We start from the raw sequence: 13,711 nt of genomic DNA, 5'->3' as shown, positions 1-13,711 counted from the left end.
ACTTCTCCTCTCACTGACGCTCCTCTCACTGACTTCTCTCACTGACGCTCCTCTCACTGACTTCTCCTCTCACTGACGCTCCTCTCACTGACTTCTCCTCTCACTGACGCTCCCCTCACTGACACTCCACTCACTGACGTTCCTCTCACTGACGCTCCTCTCACTGACATCTCCTCTCACTGACGCTCCCCTCACTGACACTCCCCTCACTGACGTTCCTCTCACTGACGCTCCTCTCACTGACGCTCCTCTCACTGACATCTCCTCTCACTGACGCTCCCCTCACTGACGTTCCTCTCACTGACGCTCCTCTCACTGACATCTCCTCTCACTGACGCTCCCCTCACTGACACTCCCCTCACTGACGTTCGTCTCACTGACGCTCCCCTCACTGACGCTCCTCTCACTGACATCTCCTCTCACTGACGATCCCGTCACTGACGTTCCCCTCACTGACACTCTCCTCACTGACTTCTCCTCTCACTGACTTCTCCTCTCACTGACTTCTCCTCTCACTGACGCTCCTCTCACTGACGCTCCTCTTACTGACTTCTCCTCTCACTGATGCTCTTCTCACTGACTTCTTCTCTCACTGACTTCTCCTCTTACTGACGCTCCCCTCACTGACGCTCCCCTCACTGACTTCACCTCTCTCTAACGCTCCCCTCACTGACGCTCCTTTTACTGACTTCTCCTCTCACTGACGCTCCTTTTACTGACTTCTCCCCACACTGACTTCTCCCCACACTGACTTCTCCCCTCACTGACTTCTTCCCTCACTGACGCTCCCCTCACTGACGCTCCCCTCACTGACGCTCCTATTACTGACTTCTTCTCTCACTGACGCTCCTCTCACTGACGCTCCTCTCACTGACACTCCTCTCACTGACTTCTCCTCTCACTGACACTCCCCTCACTGACGCTCCCCTCACTGACTTCACCTCTCTCTAACACTCCCCTCACTGACGCTCCCCTCACTGACGCTCCCCTCACTGACGCTCCTCTCACTGACTTCTCCTCTCACTGACTTCTCCTCTCACTGACTTCTCCTCTCACTGACTTCTCCTCTCACTGACTTCTCCTCTCACTGACTTCTCCTCTCACTGACGCTCCCCTCATTTATGCTCCCCTCACTGACGCTCCCCTCACTGAAGCTCCCCTCACTGACGCTCCCCTCACTGACGCTCCCCTCACTGACGCTCCCCTCACTGACGCTCCTCTCACTGATTTCTCCTCTCACTGACTTCTCCTCTCACTGACTTCTCCTCTCACTGACGCTCCTCTCACTGACGCTCCTCTTATTGACTTCTCCTCTCACTGACGCTCCTCTTACTGATGCTCCTCTCACTGACTTCTTCTCTCACTGACGCTCCTCTCACTGACTTCTTCTCTCACTGACTTCTTCTCTCACTGACTTCTCTCACTGACTGCTCCTCTTACTGACTTCTCCTCTTACTGACTTCTCCTCTCATTGACTTCTTCTCTCACTGACTTCTCCTCTTACTGACGCTCCCCTCACTGACGCTTCCTTCACTGACTTCACCTCTCTCTTACGCTCCTCTCACTGACGCTCCCCTCACTGACGCTCCTCTCACTGACTTCTCCCATCAGTGACGCTCCCCTCACTGACTTCTCCTCTCACTGACTTCTCCTCTCACTGACTTCTCCTCTCACTGACTTCTCCCCTCACTGACGCTCCCCTCACTGACGCTCCTTTTACTGACTTCTCCTCTCACTGATGCTCCTCTCACTGACTTCTTCTCTCACTGACTTCTCCTCTTACTGATGCTCCCCTCACTGATGCTCCCCTCACTGATGCTTCTCTCACTGACGCTCCCCTCACTGACTCTCCCCTCACTGACGCTCCCCTCACTGACGCTCCTCTGACTTCTCCCCTCACTGACGCTCCCTTCACTGACGCTCCTTTTACTGACTTCTCCTCTCACTGATGCTCCTCTCACTGACTTCTTCTCTCACTGACTTCTCCTCTTACTGATGCTCCCCTCACTGATGCTTCTCTCACTGACGCTCCCCTCACTGACGCTCCCCTGACTGACCTCTCCTCTCACTGGCTCCTTCTCCCACTAGCATCCCCTCCACTGACTTATCCCTTCACTGACCCATCCCTTCACTGACTTATCCCTTCACTGACCCATCCCTTCACTGACTTATCCCTTCACTAACATCATCACTCACTGGCTTCTTCTCTCACCGATTTCTCTCCTTACCGACTTCTCTCCTCACCGACTTCTCTCCTCACCGACTTTCCTCCTCACCGACTTTCCTCTCACAGACTGTCGACTCTTTCTCTCACCGGCTGTGGAAATTTTCCCTCAGCCACACTTGACTTGTTCTCTCAACGATTCTAGACTTGTTCTGCCACTGACTCTGGACTCTTTCTATTGCCAACTCTTATTTCGCCGACACTGCCCTCATACTCTCGACTCTTTCCCTCACAGACTCCAGACCCATTCTTTCACAGACTCTAGACCCGTTCTCTCACAGACCTTCTCCCACTGACTCTCGAGTCATTCTTTCACCGCCTCCTTTTCCCACCGACGTGTTCTGTTGCCGACTTTTTGTCACCGACTCGTGCTCTCACCGACTCGTGCTCACAAAGACTCTTCTTTCACAGACTCTTCTCTCACAGACACTTTAAGGCTCTTATCCCGTTATCCCACAGCTCCTAGCGGTATATACAGAAGAAATCTTAACGTGCGAGGAGTTCCGAAGGATGGATAGATGGACCCTTCGTCAGTTGTTGCGGCACCCCAACTTCAGTGCACCAAACGACCTACACGTCTTCATGGCACTTTTGGCCTGGTGAGTGTGTTTTTCAATATGTTTTCACGCTGTTACAGTCTCTATATTGGTTGTAAAATGTTTTGTAGCTGGAAGATTAAAAGGAAAAATATATCCCTAAAGAGGGCAGGATAAAGTACAGGGTATGGCTGGATGTTGTCTTTAGAGGACCAGTGTTTGCTTGCACGAGCAGTGGTTGTTTGGGGGGAGATGGTTTATGATGGTGTTTGGTGTGGTGGACTGCTGGTGTTTTGGAGAAGTAATGGTCTTTTGCTTAGGGGCTGGTAAAGTTTTGCTTGGGATTTTTTTATGCAAGATACAAGGAACCAAACCTGGAAGCTCGCAAGATTCTTCCATCGAAGAAAAAAAAAAAAAAAGACAACCAAATTCAAGATCTGTTCATTTCGATATGCCTGGACACATTGCATATGAGACTGGAGGCCAAAGGTAGAAGGATATATACACAGAGGAAGCCAGTTCCAGGGTTGACCTCTTGCATACATGAAGGACGAAGAATATCTGTTAACTCTTGCATTAGAGTTGGACAGAAAATGGTTACAGTTGCTACCAAGCAGGTGTTATGCCTCTGCTGTAATGGAAGAAGAATACAAGACGATAGTTCAGGAGTCACCGTTGAAGTAGCGATAGAAAAAAGATAAAGATGCAACTGTGTAACGAAGTGACAACATGAAGTAAGCTGAAAGAGGAACTGAAGAAACGAAAAGCCTTTCATTTCATCCTGTTGATATGAGCTGTATGAGGAAATCCCCTCCTCCTCCATACAAGAGATATGTACTCCATACAGGAGTGAATAAAACCCCTGAATTAAATCAACATTTGTATGGAATAAAGAAGGCACGAGCTGGCTAAACACAATAATCACTTGGAGGCAGAATTTGCAAGAGAATATGAATTTTCGATATTAAAACTTAAGATAATGAAACTCCAAGAAAATTCAGAGACGATGAGATTTGAGACGAATACCGTTAAATTTATCAGATTGCCTACTTAAGGAAGGACATTGTGGGTTTAAAGATTTACAACCTGAGTTTTGGATGCATTAAAAACAGTTTTACCATAATCAGTTACATGAGCCAGATCGGAAATCAGGAGCTCCATAGCTTCCCATGTTTGTTGAAATAACAGCTGTGATGGACGATGTGAAAAGTGGATAGAAAGTTGAAGACTGGAGTCATCAGCGTACTCTGAGAGTGAATAGGATTAGATAAACAGCTTGGAAGGTCATTGATAAATAGAAGGACAATAACTTGTAACAGGACAGAACCCTAAGGAACACCATTACTGATTGATGCAGGAGAAGATTGCTAGCCGTCTACAGCAGGAGCTATAAAACTGCCTGAAAAGAAACTAGAGGTAAAGGCACAGATAGAATGATAGAACTGTAAGAGGGGAGTTGAGATATAAAGACTGTGACAGACTCGATCGAAGGCCCTTCTTGATGTCAAGTGCAAGGAGGACCAACAGTCAGAAACGAAGGTGAGAAGATCGCCAGTGCTACGTCCCCTGCGGAACCCGTACTGGTGACTGGAGAGAAGGTTATGAAAGGAAAGGTGGTTTACATTTTTTTTAAATAGATGCAAAAAAAAAAAAAACAGGATGTAAAAGCAACTGGGCGGTAGTCAGACGGCTAGCAACGGTCACCCTTCGGGACAGGCTGCATGACAGTACAACTTTCATGTAAGGGGAGGCTTCACTCACACAGCCCTTCTCAACAAGCTGGAATCAAAGGCTTATCGCCTCTTTAAGTTTTCTTTTCCTCTTACTGGGTCCCTTCAACCTCTGTCTCATCGTCGCACTATTGTATCTTTTTCTTTTCTGTCGCTACTTCAGTGATCACTGCTCCTCTGAACTGTCTGCTTGCATCCCTCCACCACTAAGGCACACACATCGCACCCGTCTAACACCAAATTCTCATCTTTTTTTTCACCGTTATTCCCAGGCCTTCATGTATGCAACAGTTCAGCTCTGGAACTGTTTTTTTTCTTCTGTATTTCCTTCTGCCACAGGACTCCAGTCTTTCAAAAGCAGTGTGCCAGGCATCTCGAAATGAATGGATCTTGAATTTGACACTGTTATCTTATTTTTATTTTTTTTCTTGGAGGTTACAGTCTTGTGACCTTCTAGTCTTGGTTCCTTGTTCCTTGCATTAAAGAAAAGGAAAATATAATTTCCAGCACGAAGAAGAGGTAGAAGTTGATAGACAAAGGCGAAATTTATTACCTAGGTAGGGCTTAAGCACTGTAACAGTTCTTGAGAAAAATAAGAAGGATCTCATCAGGGCTCTACACCTTTTTAGTACTAAGGCCAATAATAGCAAAGTGTACGTGAACTGAAGAAGTTTTAATGCGAGTCACAAGGAAGTCAGAGAGTAGGAGAGATGGAGATATAGCTTCGGAAATATCTAAGGTGGAACTTGAAGGGAAAGTCTGGGCAAAGAGTTCTGCATTGTCAGTAAAAGAAACACCTACAGTACGAATAGAGTGATAGAGAGGAGAGGTGGAGGATTAAATTAATTTTTAAAAGAAAGTTTTGACAGAGGAAAAGGAGAATATTTGCGTCAGAGATTTCAGATCATTTATTTTAAAATAAATTATTCCTAGAGCGAAGAACAGGCTTATAATGATTCCCAGCAGAAGCATAAATATGATAAGATGCAGGGCTGGGTTGGTGCCAATATCTTCTGTAGTCCTTATCCTTGTGGTGGATAAGATTACAACAAGCGTGACTGAATATTTTTTTTTCGTTAGTTAGAGAATAAGATAAATGAATGTTTGCTTCTTATCAGGAGGAAACCTCCATAATCCACGAGGCAAGCTCAGATGGCTCTCGGCCATGGAAGCAGTAATATTTTCAGGGAAACTCGAAGTACTTCCTGAGGGCCTTCCAAGCAGCAGTCCCAAAGTGCCACAGATGCTGCCTCTTGGATGGGTTATCAGGTCTTACTGGAGTGACAGGACAGGCTTCGGAGGAGCCCAACGGAAAGAAAAAATCAGCAGAGTAAACAGAACCATTAGTTGTAAGGAAAAGGTCAAGTGTGTTGGAACTCGCTCCAAGGCGGCAAGGGGTATAGGAAGGGTGCTGTACAAGTTGTTCCAAGCCATTAGGGATAGAAATGATGTAGGGTTGTTCCAGGTGGATCAGTAACGCAGAAGAATGCCACATGTGGTGATGAACACAAAAATACCTAAAACAGAGATTTTAGAGGATGGAGAAATTGATAAAATGTGTTTCATCTTAGAAGCAGGATAATTTCGTATTCCGTAGAATACGTGGGTAAGTACAGCACATATATATTTACTCAGAGAATGACATAATGGCCAAAGCCAGAGTGTTGAGAATTCATAGTCAGTGAACACGATAGAAAGATATGTTGTTACATATGTAATTTTATACGATCACCACGTTTTTAAAACTAGAACAGAGAAACTAACAGGATACAGAGAAGGGTTTGCTATCAGTTTCCTTAGACAGTTGAATCTCACTAAGGAACAGGGAAGAGTGATTGTGTTCAACAGAGTGATGGAAAAGTGAATGGAGAGTGAGCCACAAAATGGTTATATGGTAGTCATCGGGAAAGGTGCGGATGGTGGGGACGTTTATGCCTCCCCCCCCCCCCTTTCTTCTACCTTGGAACTCCAAGGATGTGTTAGACGCCATTTTTTTACATAATTATATGAGATAGTAAGTGTGGTGTTATAAGTGCGTGCAGTTTGGAAGTGGTACTTTGTAAAGCTTGTGGGGCGATTTACACGATTATTTCGGTGTTTTGTGTCCACTGGTGATTTGTAAGACTAGTGGTGTTTACTAAAACTAATGGTGTTTTGAGTGGCTAATAAGACTATTGTTCTGTGAGACTACATAGTAAGACTAGTGGTGTTTTGTGAGACTGGTAAGACTAGTGGTGTTTTGAGTGACTAGTAAGACTGGTGGTGTTTTGTGTGACTAGTAAGACTAGTGGTGTTTTGACTGACTAGTAAGACTAGTGGTGTTTTGCGTGACTAGTAAGACTAGTAGTGTTTTGCGTGACTAGTAAGACTAGTAGTGTTTTGTTTGACTAGTATGGCTTGTGGTGTTTTATGAGACGTGGTGCTTTGTAAGACTAGCGGTGTTTTGTAAGACTTGTGGTGTTTTGTAAGACGTGGTGTTTTGTAGGACTGAGATTAGTGGTGTTTTGTAAGATAAGTTTTTCTTTGTAAGACTTATTTTGTAAGACTAATATTAGTGGTGTTTTGTAGTACTGCTTGTGTTCTGTAGAACTAGTGGTGTTTTGTGAGACTACTGGGATTTGTGAGACTAGTGGTGTTTTGTAAGACTAATTCTGTTTTATGGGACTTGTGGTGCTCTGTTGGACTTGTGGTGCTCTGTTGGACTTGTGGTGCTCTGTTGGACTTGTGGTGCTTTGTTGGACTTGTGGTGTTGGTGTTGTTGGACCTGTGGTGCTGGTGCTCTGTTGGACTTGTGGTGCTCTGTTGGACTTGTGGTGCTCTGTTGGACTTGTGGTGCTTTGTTGGACTTGTGGTGCTTTGTTGGACTTGTGGTGTTGGTGTTTTGTTGGACCTGTGGTGCTGGTGCTTTGTTGGATTTGTGGTGTTTTGTTGGACTTGTGGTGCTTTGTTGGACTTGTGGTGTTTTGTTGGACTTGTGGTGTTGGTGTTTTGTTGGACTTGTGGTGTTGGTGTTTTGTTGGACTTGTGGTGCTTTGTTGGATTTGTGGTGTTTTGTTGGACTTGTGGTGCTTTGTTGGATTTGTGGTGTTTTGTTGGACTTGTGGTGCTTTGTTGGATTTGTGGTGCTTTGTTGGATTTGTGGTGTTTTGTTGGACTTGTGGTGCTTTGTTGGATTTGTGGTGTTTTGTTGGACTTGTGGTGCTTTGTGGGTTTAGCGGTGCTTTATCGCACCTGTGGTGTTCGTGGATTTTTTTTTTTTTCTTTTTTTTTGGGGGGGTACTTGTGGTGTTTTGTGGGAATCGCGGTGCTTTATTTGAGAAACTGGTGGTGTTTTGTCTCAGAGACTGAGGGTGTTTTCCTATGGGAACTGGTACTGAATGTCCCTGAGACTTACTGTGTTTGCTTTAGTGACCGATGCTGTTTGCTTTTGGACAAATGCTTTCGGACTGGAGGACTAAAGTTCATTTTTGTGGCCTGGGTGTTGCTTTGCTGGAATAAGAGTGTTTGCTTGGGTGAGACAGGCAGGGTGTCTGACTGATGGTGTAAAGAGAAGGTCATGGATAGATGGAGGATTAAAATAGAAAGGTATATATAAGCAGGCGTAAAAACGAGAGGAATGAGCTAGGAACATATGAAAAGGGAAGTGACTTAAAAGGAAAAAGTGAAAAGGAGAAAAAAGTGAAGGGAAGGAACAAACGAGGAAGGGGGTGAATATGGAAAAGATAAGGGTGAAAGGATTAAAAGAAATAATTCAGAAATGGGAAGGAAAGTAATATACAGTAGGAGGACGAGATAAAAAGAGAAGAAGCTATCTATCTATCTATCTATAGCCCGACGCCCTAATCCCGCAAAAGGTGGCCGCAGACAAAACGCCTCCAAGTCGCTCTGTCACCCACCATTTGACTACCCTCCCCTCAACTCACCCCCCCCTCCCTCATATACCTCTCAACTCCATCCCTCCACCTCATCCTCGGTCTATCTCTCCCTCTCCCTCCCTCCACCTCACCTACAAACACCCTCTTAGTCAGTCTTTCATTATCCATTCTCTTCACATGTCCAAACCACCTCAGTGTATTTCTCCTAATCTTCTCAACCACATCCACATCCACCCCACAGCGTTCCTTCACTTCTTCATTCGTCAACCTGTCCCTCCACGTCACTCCACATACTCCTCTGAAGTAACTCACTTCCACTGCTCTCACTCTTGACTTGTTCCCCTATTGCAAGGTCCATGCCTCGCTTCCATACGTCAGGGTAGGGATCACAATACTATCATGCAGTGACTTCTTAACTTCCATACTCACCTTCCTATTTCTCACCACTGCTTTCAGTGTACCAACAACATTCCTTCCCTGCTGTACCCTTTCACGCACTTCATCCCCCAAAGTTCCATCCTTACTCATCACACTACCCAAGTACTTGAATGCACTCACATTCTCCATATCCTCACCATCCAACAAATGAGGAAAAGAATCAAGCGGAAGGAAAAGAGGCAAAAGGAGATAAGGAGGGAGGGTAGGAGCGAAAGAAAAAAGGCAATGTGAGGGAGGAAGACGAATGGAGGAAGGAAAGAGGGGGGGGGGATGAGGATCGGCAGTAGAGAGAGGGAGGGAAGGAGAAAAGACAAAGGGAGGAAGGAATGTTAAATATGGGAGGTGATCCAGTTGTATGTCTGGTGTGAATACTTGCGTATGTATGTAGGCGTGCGTGCGTGCGTGTTGTCAGTAGTATTTGTGTGCTGGTTGAGACAGTGTTGTTTTTATTTGTTGTTGGTTGTGCCTGAAGGTTGGTGGTGTTTGTGTTGGTGGTGTTTGTGTTGGTGGTGTTTGTGTTGGTGGTGTTTGTGTTGGTGGTGTTTGTGTTGGTGGTGTTTGTGTTGGTGGTGTTTGTGTTGGTGGTGTTTGTGTTGGTGGTGTTTGTGTTGGTGGTGTTTGTGTTGGTGGTGTTTGTGTTGGTGGTGTTTGTGCTGGTGGTGTTTGTGTTGGTGGTGTTTGTGTTGGTGGTGTTTGTGCTGGTGGTGTTTGTGTTGGTGGTGTTTGTGCTGGTGGCGTTTGTGTTGGTGGTGTTTGTGTTGGTGGTGCTTCAGTTGGTGGTGTTTGTGTTGGTGGTGTTTGTGCTGGTGGTGTTTGTGTTGGTGGTGTTTGTGTTGGTGGTGTTTGTGTTGGTGGTGTTTGTGTTGGTGGTGTTTGTGTTGGTGGTGTTTGTGTTGGTGGTGTTTGTGTTGGTGGTGTTTGTGTTGGTGGTGTTTGTGTTGGTGGTGTTTGTGTTGGTGGTGTTTGTGTTGGTGGTGTTTGTGCTGGTGGTGTTTGTGCTGGTGGTGTTTGTGTTGGTGGTGTTTGTGTTGGTGGTGTTTGTGTTGGTGGTGTTTGTGTTGGTGGTGTTTGTGTTGGTGGTGTTTGTGTTGGTGGTGTTTGTGCTGGTGGTGCTTCAGTTGGTGGTGTTTGTGTTGGTGGTGTTTGTGCTGGTGGTGTTTGTGCTGGTGGTGTTTGTGCTGGTGGTGTTTGTGTTGGTGGTGTTTGTGTTGGTGGTGTTTGTGTTGGTGGTGTTTGTGTTGGTGGTGTTTGTGCTGGTGGTGTTTGTGCTGGTGGTGTTTGTGTTGGTGGTGTTTGTGCTGGTGGTGTTTGTGCTGGTGGTGTTTGTGTTGGTGGTGTTTGTGTTGGTGGTGTTTGTGTTGGTGGTGTTTGTGTTGGTGGTGTTTGTGCTGGTGGTGTTTGTGCTGGTGGTGTTTGTGCTGGTGGTGTTTGTGCTGGTGGTGTTTGTGTTGGTGGTGTTTGTGCTGGTGGTGTTTGTGTTGGTGGTGTTTGTGCTGGTGGTGTTTGTGTTGGTGGTGTTTGTGCTGGTGGTGTTTGTGCTGGTGGTGTTTGTGTTGGTGGTGTTTGTGTTGGTGGTGTTTGTGCTGGTGGTGTTTATGCTGGTGGTGTTTGTGCTGGTGGTGTTTGTGTTGGTGGTGATTGTGCTGGTGTTTTTTGTGTGCTGGTGGTGTTTGTGTTGGTGGTGATTGTGCTGGTGTTTTTTGTGTGCTGGGGTTGTTTCTGTACCGGTGGTGTCTGTCTCTTGCAGGTGTTTGTGTGTTGGTGGTGTCTGTGTGCTTTTTTTGTGCTAGGAATGAAACCCGCATGTTTCTTCTTCCAAAGAAAGAGACAGACAGACAGACAGATTTGAGATCCGTTCATTTCGAGATGCCTGGACACACGGCATTTAAAAGACTGGAGGTCATAGGCAGTGGAAAACAGACAAACAAAGACAGTTCCAGAGTTGACCTGTTGCATACATGAAGGAGTGGTAGTAACAATTAACTCTTGCATTAGTGAGTAGGACAGAAACGGGATGAGAGTTTGATGCTAGACGGGTGCTACACGCCCGTCGCGACGTACTGGTGGAGGGATGCAAGCAGACAGTTCAGAGGAACAGTGACCATTGAAGTATCAATTGAAATGAGATAAAGGTGCAACAGTGCAGCGAGGATATAAAGACTGAAGGGAGCCAGTAAGAGGAGGCAAGTTATGAGACGAAATTCCCTCGACTCCACCTCGTTGAAAGGAGCTGTAATGGGAAGCCTTGCCACACATGAGAGGGGCGAATATAACCCGTGTATAAAGTCATAGATTCCGCAGGGGTAAAGAAGGCACGGAGTAGGCTTAGCACACCTAATCTCTTGGATGCAGATTTTACACGAGAGGTAATATGATATTTCCAAGATAAATCCCAAGAGAATGAAACCCCAAGTAAAGATGATGCAGGATTGAGTTGAGTATTGATAAAAATTAGAGGATATTTCTGTGGTAGGTCTCTAGTTTGACTGGTCGAAAGATGTAAGAACTAAGTTTTTGATGTACTAAAACAACCAAATTACCTTTACTCCAGTCAGATATATGATGGATTACATAACTTTAGTCTCTCCCTTGCTACAGATCACCACGATGTGATACTGTCAACTAGAAGAGTCGCTAATGTACACAGCGATAAAAACTAATGTGAGTCTATTTTCATGGAGCAATTGTCGAATCTTATGAGACAATTATCAGAGCTTTACCGCACTTCCCTTCGCCCACACCCCATCCTAGGTCTGTCACATACCACGCTTTGTGAACGTTGTATCTCGTTGTCCAAGTCACCTTTATTTTGGAATTTCACATACACTTGGTTTATGATAAAAGTACCCTATAGATTTTAGTGATTCTTGGTTTTTCCTTCCCCTTCCTAATTTCCTCCAGCATACTATTGCTTTTGAAGACTGCATGTCGGCAACTCGTCAACCTATGGGCACGGAGTTTTACCTGGAAAAAGCAGAACTGATTTTTTTTCTTTTTTTTTTTTTTTTAGGTTTCAGGTACCCACAATACACACCCCCTCCTTTCACTTTACCATACATCACAGCATGTGGCTGCCCTATATTGGTAAATATGCAACATTCGATTTTCTATACATCCATAGCAGACCTATGGGAAAAGCCTTGGAAAATCACAAGGCTATTGATGCTAAAGGGCCATGGTACTCTCATCCACTGAGTATCCCCTCCCCACACATTTTCACCTTAATGTATCATATCTAGAAGTAATATCTTAATAATTGTGCCACATAAGGGTGTTCGCAATAGTCTATCGTATGCCTCTGATAAGAGCATTGCGTACTGACTTTGCATTCAGTTTGGTTTCTTATCCAAGGATGACTGGTAGGGGATGCATTAGTATTCAGTAGTCAACGAACGTCTTCACATCACTACTATTGTTCCATGTCAGTGATCGTAATACTGTCTTGAATTCAGTCTTAATTTATCCATTTCAGGGGGACAGAAAACTTGCAAGATCGTGAAGATGAGGACGAGGATGATGAGGAAAAGGAAAAAGAAAAGGAAGATGGGAGTGAACAAGAAGAAAACGAGAAAGAGACTTGTCTAGCATCAAAAGCCAGCACATGTGAAAGTGTCCCCGCCTCTGCAAACATCATGCAAACACTTAACCCTGACGAGCAACCGAGAGCCACCCTCACTCACTCAGCCATTTCCTTCCCTTGTGGTCAGAGTGATAACACCACACCGCCTGGCAGAAAAGCCAGCTGGAAACTGAGGATGACTGTGGAGGAATTCCTGCCCTTTGTCAATTTTCTGTCCATACCGATACAGGATCTTGTGGTGCATGTCTTTGGAAGTGGTATACTGACTGGAGACGAATGTGTAGCTGTGATGCAAACCATGAACGGTATCGACTCCCCTGCTCTACCTATGTTCATAAATCCCTACCATGCCAAAAAGAAGTCCACTTTGAACACCACGACCCTGAGTTCCCCAAGTACAGCAGTTGGTTCAGCCTTGACGTATTTTTACCACGCCCATATCAGCCTGAACGTCCTACAGAACTTCCAGGTGTCCAAGCCAATCACACTCATAAGAGTTTCAACAACCTGCCTTTCCAGCATAATGGAAGGGGAGTTGAAAGTATGGGAAGGCGAAAGCCATCTTATCACTAAAGGAGTCTGGTTGGGTTCTCACTGTACCTTGAAGAAGCCAATTACAATGGAGCCTCTGAAAGTGTACACTCTGATCCTCTCAAATCGTGAGGCCTGGTGCTCAACACTGCAGAACCAGTTTGCAATGGTTGAAGAGAGGATCACCTTTATGGGAAAGACTCTTTGCAATGGCAAAGTTCAGCTTGAATACCTCTATGATGGGCCTCCTTCTGCATTTCCCCACCCACCAGTATCTTAAATATACTCTCATGCTGAAAAACACAAGCGTCCAATGATTTTTTTTTTTCGTAGGTGGAAAACATGAACTGGTAGGCATGTATTAGAAAATGAGGCAGCTGACTTACCTATTATGTATAGAACATGTTTAACCTGTTCAGTCCAGCGTCTTTTGTTTCTACTGTTTGCTGACGATTTTATCCAGCATGAATAGCCTTTCAAAAAAATCTTCCGACTAGAATGAGGAGTCTTTCATATGTTAAATAATGTCGTCTGGAGGCTGCAAAAATACTCCAACACATCACCGAAGCAGGGCATAATAATTCTTTTTTTTATTTTTTAAAGACGAATGGTGGTTTAGTTGTTGAAGACTCCAATCGGACTGACTGTGTTGCCTTGTGCACATGGCCTCCAAGAGGCAGCGGAAGGATTTTCGATTATATAATAACACTAGAGGCATACACCAACCTCGGGACCCTATGGTAGCCTGGCCTTGGGTACTTAGAACTTATAGGAGGGAAATAAGAGACTGGCAAACA

This window comes from Coenobita brevimanus, chromosome 4, assembly GCF_032717465.1.
Source record: "Coenobita brevimanus isolate Jiangsu-jjx chromosome 4, ASM3271746v2, whole genome shotgun sequence".
NCBI lineage: Eukaryota > Metazoa > Arthropoda > Malacostraca > Decapoda > Coenobitidae > Coenobita > Coenobita brevimanus.
The sequence above is the reverse complement of the archived record's forward strand: the minus strand, read 5'-3'. Positions refer to the sequence as shown.